This window comes from Telmatherina bonti (assembly GCF_933228915.1).
Source record: "Telmatherina bonti genome assembly, chromosome: 23".
NCBI lineage: Eukaryota > Metazoa > Chordata > Actinopteri > Atheriniformes > Telmatherinidae > Telmatherina > Telmatherina bonti.
The window spans coordinates 18898543-18907258 of NC_136632.1; the positions used below are offsets into that span (position 1 = coordinate 18898543).

An 8716-nucleotide genomic window follows, 5' to 3' on the forward strand; every position below is an offset into this window, starting at 1 on the left:
TACCTTCTGTTTGTACAGGAATTTGACTGATAAAACTACTTTTAATAGATTTTTTTTTTAAATCTCTAACACTTTTAGGTTAAATAATCCTGGGATGAAAACCAGATATGATGACATCTCTAAATCCATGAAAATGGTTTCATACCAATTTCCAAAGTTGATATTTTAAACTTTGAAGAATAAAAATGTTTCCAACCTGTTGCATTGCATAAAATTTTCAGGAAAACTACAGCAGATTTTTAAGGAGAAAAAAAGTGTTAATTTCTAAAGCTTAGAGTTTGATCAAGCATGGTTTTCTTTTTATTCTCTCAAATATCCCCGAAATACTTAATCCTAAATGGAACGGACTCTGGTTGTTACTCAACACCATAAGGAAAAAGTTGTTTTGTGTTGATAAAGCAGACACATACAGAAAACATGCAGACAAGTAAAATTAGTTTTATTTGTGTTAGCTTATAACAAATTGAGCTTAAGAATCAGTACAGCAAACATGACCATTCACCTCAAAAATCAACACTGACTCCTGTAATAGGTTGAACTGCAAAAAAAGCTGGAAATTTAAAATGCATTCAAATGTGCAAGAACATAAGTAAGACCAACATTTAGAAATACCCTGAAAGCAGAGCAGCCAGAACCCCTCTTACATAGACTTGATCATCATTCTGGAATTCTTCAGGGAGTAAGGTGCAGGAGGTTTCCACGTGAGCCAGTGAAGGCCTGAAGCCCAACCAATGTGGTCACCAAAAGGATGCCAATCGCCATTTAGACTAGCAGAGCCACACTTGCTGTACCACCAGCCGCCTCCCTCTGAGAAGGTACACTGTGATTCAGCAATGTCACCAAAGATACATGGAGAGCAGCCGTCATTGTCACGGTCGATAGTGCTAAAGCCGAAGCCGTTTTGGTCAATTCCTGGATAGGCCCCACGGATGGCATCACCTATAGAAGAAATTAAAATAGTTTTTTGGAAACCTCAGGATTTCAGAGGGTTTCTTATTAAACACACCACAACTAAGAGGGAAGTTGGTTCCTCAGCACACAAAATTAAATCTTACTTCTATATTGACAGCAGGTGGTAGAAAGATATTTATATGGAAAAAAGAAAAAGTCATATTCTCCCTTGTCATTCTAACATAAACACATAAACATAAAAACCTTAAAGGTGGAGTATGTAAGATTTTCAATATTTAAAGAAAAAAAAACAAAAAACTAATAAACTAACTACAATCATAATTAGATAGGTTTTTTTTTAAACATGTAGGTTGCAGTCTGTCCATATTTGATGTTATTAAATTACAAGTTTAATTAATGACAAAGACCCTTCTTAAATGTTTGCCTACCAGTAAAAAAAAAGAAGTGCTTTTTGTAATTAAACTTGTAATTTAATAACGCATCAAAAATGAACAGACTGGAACCTACGTGTTCAAAAAACTTTCTAATTATGATTGTAGTTATTTTATTAGTTAATTTTTTGTTTTTTAAATCTTGAAAATCTTACATACTCCACCTTTAAACATGGTTCTGTATTTGCAAAAAAGATATCAGGCCTTCAAACGTGATTTAATTCTAACATAAAAAAGTTTCCTATATAGACGTTTTAAAAACTCATTACCTGCATTTCCATTGTATTTCCCAACATGCAATGTGTAATTTGTCCTCTCATTTCCCAGATAAAAGTCGCTGTACTCAGCAAAAGCCTTTCCACCTGTATGGTCCTCCAGCTCTACCCTCAAGGTCCACCTCTTGTATTTCTGACTTGTCAGATAAAAAACCTTCTTCAAGCCGAGCCAGTGGTCCTCTGAGAGAAACAACAGATCACAGAAGAAAAAGGATTCAGCTTTCCATTGTGTGCACCAAAATAGAAACAAGTAAGATTCCTTTTAAAATACATTTTTCTAAGCTGCTAAAAAAAGAAAAAAAAAAAGTTTGTCTTTTTCTCTATTTTTCTCTAAATGACTCCTGGGGAGTTGCAGCAGTGTTTGTAATCAGGATTATTTACATACTTGTCAAGGCTCCAAAACCACTTTCATACTCATTCCATTTTTGGTTGAAGGATTGCTGTGGTCCGCTGCGTCTCTGAAACACAGTCCAGCCTCCATCTGAACGCATCTCACAGTACACCTGAACACAGGTCCAAACACACAACAGGTGTTAGACTTTTAAGAAGAACTTTGATTATATTACAAACGTCAGAAATGAACAGAAAAACACAGGTTTTGAGCTCAAAGTCTGAATTTCAAGCTGCAAACACATAATTTAAAAACTGCTTTAACCACTGAAGTTTCATACCATGAAGGGGTGTGGTGCACCATCAGGCATGATGAAATTAACCCCACTGCCGGTTTTTGGTGAATCATTTTTAATCTGTGTGCAGTCTGTTGACCAGGTTTACATGACAAAAGTATATCCATCAATATTTTATATAATGACTTTTACTTCATAATAAACCATATTACCATACTCTTTACCTTGAGGAAAGGTCCCTACTTTTGCCTAAAGATACAAAGAAAAAGTTTTAATGTCAGCCTTTATCTTGTTTAAATGCACTATAAACAGCAAACAACATGCAGCAAAAAGTAGATTTATGTTGTTTCTGTCTGGAATATATAAACTTTCTTATAATTACCATTGCTTCTGCACAACTCAGGAGAACCAGCATCAGCCCACAACTGCCAAGCAGATGCTTCATTTTGACCTGGATGTAAGACACATTTGTTTTAGCTCTCAGATTAGCCCTTGATAAATAAAATTATTCACAGTTAGGAATGCTGCCTGAATGATAATCACTGCTCCGCTCCAAACACGTACCTGCATCGTGGATGGACCTTCAATCCCAGCTGAAATTCCTCATCAGAAGCAGCACGTTATAAAGACAGGCCACACTGCCACTCCTCATTCCAACAAGTGATAAATGTTCAAGATAAACAAACAAACAAAAACAAAGAACTCACACATTGACTTAAATACAAATTTTTCATACCTGGTCATCTGGTTTCACCTCTTACTGGTGGAAAAGCACTCCAGTTCCTGAAACAAACAAGAAAGACAAGTGCTACAACATCCAGACACATGACCACTTCTATGACCAGCTGTTGAAATGAGACAGAAATAACTTTTTCTGTTAAAAAGGTAGGGCAACATTTCTTGAGTTATTTAAATATCTGCACATATATGGATTGTTTTCTTACATTTTAGCAAATGTTTTAGCTGACTTCACTCTTCAGTACAAACTTTCATTGTTGTTTGCTGTATTTATCCACGTGTCATGGAGGAAGAATCCTGACAGCTTTGATTATCAAAAAAGATTTCATGTCACACATAGGGAGGCCAAATTCATCTTTCCTTCAGGTTTATTAGTTTAGCATTTTTAAGCTCTGCTGTGTGTCCAAACAACAGCACATCACCAGCTGCGATGCTTGTAGAAATTAATCCCTGTTGCAGCTGCAGTTTATCATGCTCAGTTTTGTATTACCTGAAAGAGCCTGGTTTCTTTCTGGTTTTTATGGAATAGCTTTCTTGACCTTAGTCCACAGATTAATAGCCTGCTTGTAGAAAATGTTTCACACTCCAGAGCAGAAGATGGCAGTAATGGACCTTATGTGGTGGTCAACCACTACCAAAAGCAAGGTAGAAGAATGACCATTAAGGAACAGGTGATTTATGACACACTCATGAGAAATGTATCTGCAGAAGACAATCATCAACCCCCCATCTAGTAAAAAAAGATACTTAATAGAGTCAAGTAATGCGGTTAATCATGGCTGCAGTCAAAACAACCCCAGTTGCATCATTTCAAGTTGAGATGGAAAATACTTTAATGGATCTTTGAAGAATTCAGCTAGAATTAAACTATTATGTTAATTTACGGGGATACAGTCGGAATTACCTCATAGAAGTTATACCTTGTTGGGAAGAGGAAAAGAACAAGAGTCTTGGATGGACTAATGAAGGGTTCCCCAATCCTGGCCCTTAAGGACCGGTGTCCTGCAGATTTTCCAAGTGTCCCGCTGCAACACACCTGATTCAAATCAATGTGTATTTAGCAAACATGTGCAGAGCTTGTCTGAGTCTGAGTCAGGTGTGTTCCAACAGGAACAGAACATTTAAAAATGATCTCTAAATGTTTCATCATCAAAGTAGGGTGGTCGGTATATTCCTCCAATAATGGGACTTTTTTAAAAATTTGTTATTATTCAAAGGAAGAATGAATTGGAGTAATCATCATCTATAGACATCTCATATAGCTACTTTACCAGATAATTTGATCTTGCATCCAGGCAAATCCCTCCTTCAGCTTTATCAAATCTTTTTTTTTTTTTAAATATAATGAGTTACCATCTAATTCAGAGTGTTGATTATTTATCCAGGTTTCATTACAAGCAATAGAATCAAAACCACTGCCTGCACTTGCAAGTAACAAAATTGGGATTTTTTTAAAAGGCTTCCAATATTTAAATACATTAGATGAAATAAAACATTACTTTACTGTGTTAAACTTTCAGGGCTATAATAGTCACAGGTAGTATTTATAAAGGTACAGAGATAACGTTCAAATTTTTCACATTCTCTGTTGCAGCTTATGTCAGTAATTCCTATAAATGTATTATGACTTTATATTAATAGTTTTTGACAAGCGTTCCACACTTGAAAACTAAGATAATAGTATAGTGTCATTGTTTATTGATGTGTGAATTGAAGCAAAAAAGAAAACAAACATTAATTTAGACAAACATAAAGTTCCAACCATAATTTAACAATTTAAGTTTCTAACTCGTTAAATACTGTTTCACAGAACAGAACAGAAATAAGTGTAGCACAAATTCTACATCGTCAATCTCATATCATCGTTCCATAATAAGTATTCATCATCAGCCACAAAATTTGGAGAAACGTTGGAGAATGTTGGAGAATTGTTCCTTGGATGCTTTCCCCTTTATATCACTGTTGCGCTGTTTCTTTAGTCTCCAAAAATAACTCTAAATGTTACAGTATACAAAGACATTATCAAAAATATAATTACTCTGTATGATACTGTATGAGTGGAAGATGTTTGTTTCAATCATTTACTTGAAGTCATTAGGTTAGTTAATCCCCAAAGTTGGACTCAGATAATTCTTGGGTTTTGCCTGCACAGAAAATGTGATGACAAAAATATCTCAATTCGGAGTTTGTTGTGGAAAATGCAGAAATTAGATAAAGTTTTTTAGTTGTGTGTTACAGGGAGTTTGTAATGTGAAGAAGTGATCAATTTAATTTCAGATAACTGTGTGAAGAACTATTAAGAGGCGTTGTGATATAAAGTACTAAATGAAAATAAAAGAAATTTCAGTAATGTGAGGATAATGCACACATCTGTTTTACTGGTTCTTACCTCCCATTTGGAGGTATTTGAGAACTAGAGAGGACATCCCTAAATCCATGAGAACATTTTTGCTTATTCTGTGAGATGACATTTTAGACTTTGAAGCGTAATAAGCCACCTGTTGCATTGCGTACAATTTACAGGAAAACTACAGGAGATTTGCAAGTAAAAATGTGTAATCTCTAAAGTTTAGAGTTGAATTAAGCATGGTTTGTATTTTATTCTCTGAAATATCTCAGAAACACTTTCTCTTAAAAGGAACCGGTCATTACTCAACATCTTATAACAAAATCTCAAAAAATGATAAAACAGACACATACAGAAACACACAGACAAGTACATTTAGTTTTATTTATGTTGCTTTTAAACCCATTCTGGGAGCTAAAGAATCAGTACAGCAAACATGACCCTTCACCTTAAAAATCAACAACTGAGACAAGGTACTCTTGTAACAGTTTAAAAAATAAAAATGGCTGGAAACTGAAACTGCCATGGAGAGACCTACAGCAGTGAGGGAGTGTTTTAATGTCACAAATTCCTCTAAATACCTCCTGCATTCACATGTGCAAGAATATAAGTAATACCAACATTTAGAAATACCCTAAAAGTACAACAGGCAGAACCCCTCTCACACAGACTTGATCATCATTCTGGTGGCTTTGATTGAGTAAGGTGCACGATGTTCCCAGGTAAGCCAGTGGAGGCCTGAATTATACCAGTCGCCATTTAGACTAGCAGAGCCACACTGGCTGTACCACCAGCCGCCTCCCTTTGACAAGGCACACTGCCATTCAGCAGTGCCATCAAAGATACATGGAGAGCAGCCGTCATTGTCACGGTCGAAGGTGCTAAAGCCAAAGCCGCTTTGGTCGATTCCTGGATGGGCCCCACGGATGGCGTTACCTATAAAAGAAATTGAAGTAGTTTTTAGGAAACCTCAGGATTTCAGAGGGTTTCTTATTGAACACACCACAACACAGAGGGAAGTTGGTTCCTCAGCACACACAGTTAAATCTTACTCCTGTACTGACAGCAGATGGTGAAGAGATATTTTAAATGGAATAAAAAAAAAAAAAAAAAAAAAGCTACATTCCCACTTGTCATTCTGACATAAACATATAAAAGATATCAGGGCTTCAAGCATGACTTGATCATAAACATATAAATAAGTTTCCTAAGTGTTTCAAAATCTCATTACCTGCATTTCCATAGTAATACCCAACATGCAATCTGTAATTTGTCCTCTCATTTCCCAGACGAAAGTCGCTGTACTCAGCAAAAGCCTTTCCACCTTCATTGTCCTCCAGCTCTACCCTCAAGGTCCACTTCTTGGATTTGTCATTTGTCAGATAAAAAACATTCTTCAGACCGAGCCAGTGGTCCCCTGAGAAAAACAACAGAGTACAGAGAGAAAAGGATTTATTCATCTTTCCACCATTTGACCAAAACAGAAACAAGTAAGATTCCTTTTAAAATACATTTCCAGGCTGCTAAAAAAAAAAAAAGAAAAAAAAGGTTTGTCTTGAAAATTTTCTATAAATGACTTCTGGGGAGTTGCAGCAGTGTTTGTAATCAGGACTATTTACGTACATGTTATGGATCCAAAACCATCTTTATACTCCTTCCAGTTTTTGTTGAAGGATTGCTGTGGTCCGTTGCGTTTCTGAAACACAGTCCAGCCTCCATCTGAACGCATCTCGCAGTACACCTGAGCACAGGTCCAAACACACAACATGTGTTAGACTTTGTTGACTTTTAAGAAGAACTTTGATTATATTACAAATGTCAGATGTGAAGAGAAAAACACAGGTTTTGAGCTCAAAGTCTGCATTTCAAGCTGCACACACATCATTTAGAAACTGCTTTAACCATTCAAGTTTCATACCATGAGGAGGGCATCAGCACCATCAGGCTGGATTGGATATATCCCACTGGGGGCTTGTGGTGATTCATTCTTAATCTGGGTGCAATCTGTTCACCATATTTACATGACAAGACAAAGCATATCCATAAATATTTTATACAATGACTTTTAACTTTGTAATAGATTTATCAGAATGCTTCCTACCTTTATGATAAGGTGCTATGTTTCCCTGGGAATACAAACAAAAAGTTTTAATATGAGCATTTATCTTGTCTAAATGCACTATAAACAGCAAACAGCATGCAGCACAAAGCAGATTTAGGTAGTTTTTATCTGAAATATAAACTTTCTTATAATTACCATTGCTTCTGCACAACTCAGGAGAACCACCATCAGCCCACAATTGCCAAGAAGATATTTCATTTTGACCTGGTTGTAAGACACATTTGTTTTACCAATAGATATAAAGGAAATGCTAACCAGTGAAGTTGATAAATATTCATCAAAATATGAATTTATCTCACAGTTTGGCCCTTTCAAAGACTGACAAATAAAATTAATCACAGCTAAGAATGCTGCCTTAATGGTAATCACGGCTGCTCTCCAAACACGTACCTGCATCTTGGATGCAGCTGAAATTCCCAGCTGAAATTCCTCATCAGAAGCAGCACCTTTTAAAGGCAGGCCACACTGCCGCACCTCATTCCAAGATGTGACAAATGTTCAAGATAAACAAAAAAACCAAACAAAAAACCCCCATAAAGAATGCTCAAATACACTTCTAGGCTTATTTTTCAAACCTGGTCAGCTGGTTTCACCTCTTACTGGAAAAGCACTCCAATTCCTGACACAAACGAGAAATACAAGTGCTACAACATCCAGACACATGACCACTTCTATGACCAGCTGGTGAAATGAGACAGAAATAACTTTTATTCTGTTTGAAAAAAAAAAAAAAAAACCCAAACCATAGCAAAATGTCTTGAGTGTTTCCCAATTCCGGTCCTCAGCACCTCCCTGAGCCGTCACCTTATGGTGGAGGGGTTTGTGTGTCCTGAAGATCCTAGCAGCTATGTTGTCGGAGACTTTATGTCCCAGGTAGGGTCACCCATGGCAAACAGGTGCCTAGGGGAGGGACCAGACCAAGTACCTCAAAGACCTCTATGATGACTACAAACATGGGCATAAATGTTCCCTTGCCCAGATGCGGGTCACCGGGGCCCCCCTCTGGAGCCAGTCCTGGGGGTGGGGCACGAGAGTGAGCGTTTGGTGGCCGGGCCTTCGCCCGTGTTGCCCGCTCAGCCCGAAAGGGTTACATGGGCCCCACCTCCTGTGTGCTCACCATCGGCGGGAAGAGCTGTAGGGGTCAGGTGCAATGTGAGCTGGGTGGCAGCAAGAGGTGAGGACCCTGGCGGTCCGATCCCCGGCTGCAGAAGATGGCTCTAGGAACTTGGAATGTCACGTCTCTGGTGGGGAAGGAGCCTGAGCTC

At 37.4% G+C, this 8716-nt stretch overlaps 1 pseudogene across 1 annotated transcript; it reads right to left on the reverse strand.

The window, feature by feature from the left end:
* Positions 1-640: 640 nt before the first annotated feature.
* LOC306773366 (angiopoietin-related protein 5-like) lies at positions 641-7847 on the reverse strand (annotated as a pseudogene). The gene is made up of 6 exons: positions 7842-7847; positions 7431-7455; positions 7248-7333; positions 6953-7070; positions 1613-1798; positions 641-939 (listed from the first exon to the last, which is right to left on the reverse strand). The product of its transcript is annotated as an angiopoietin-related protein 5-like (transcript).
* Positions 7848-8716: the final 869 nt, after the last annotated feature.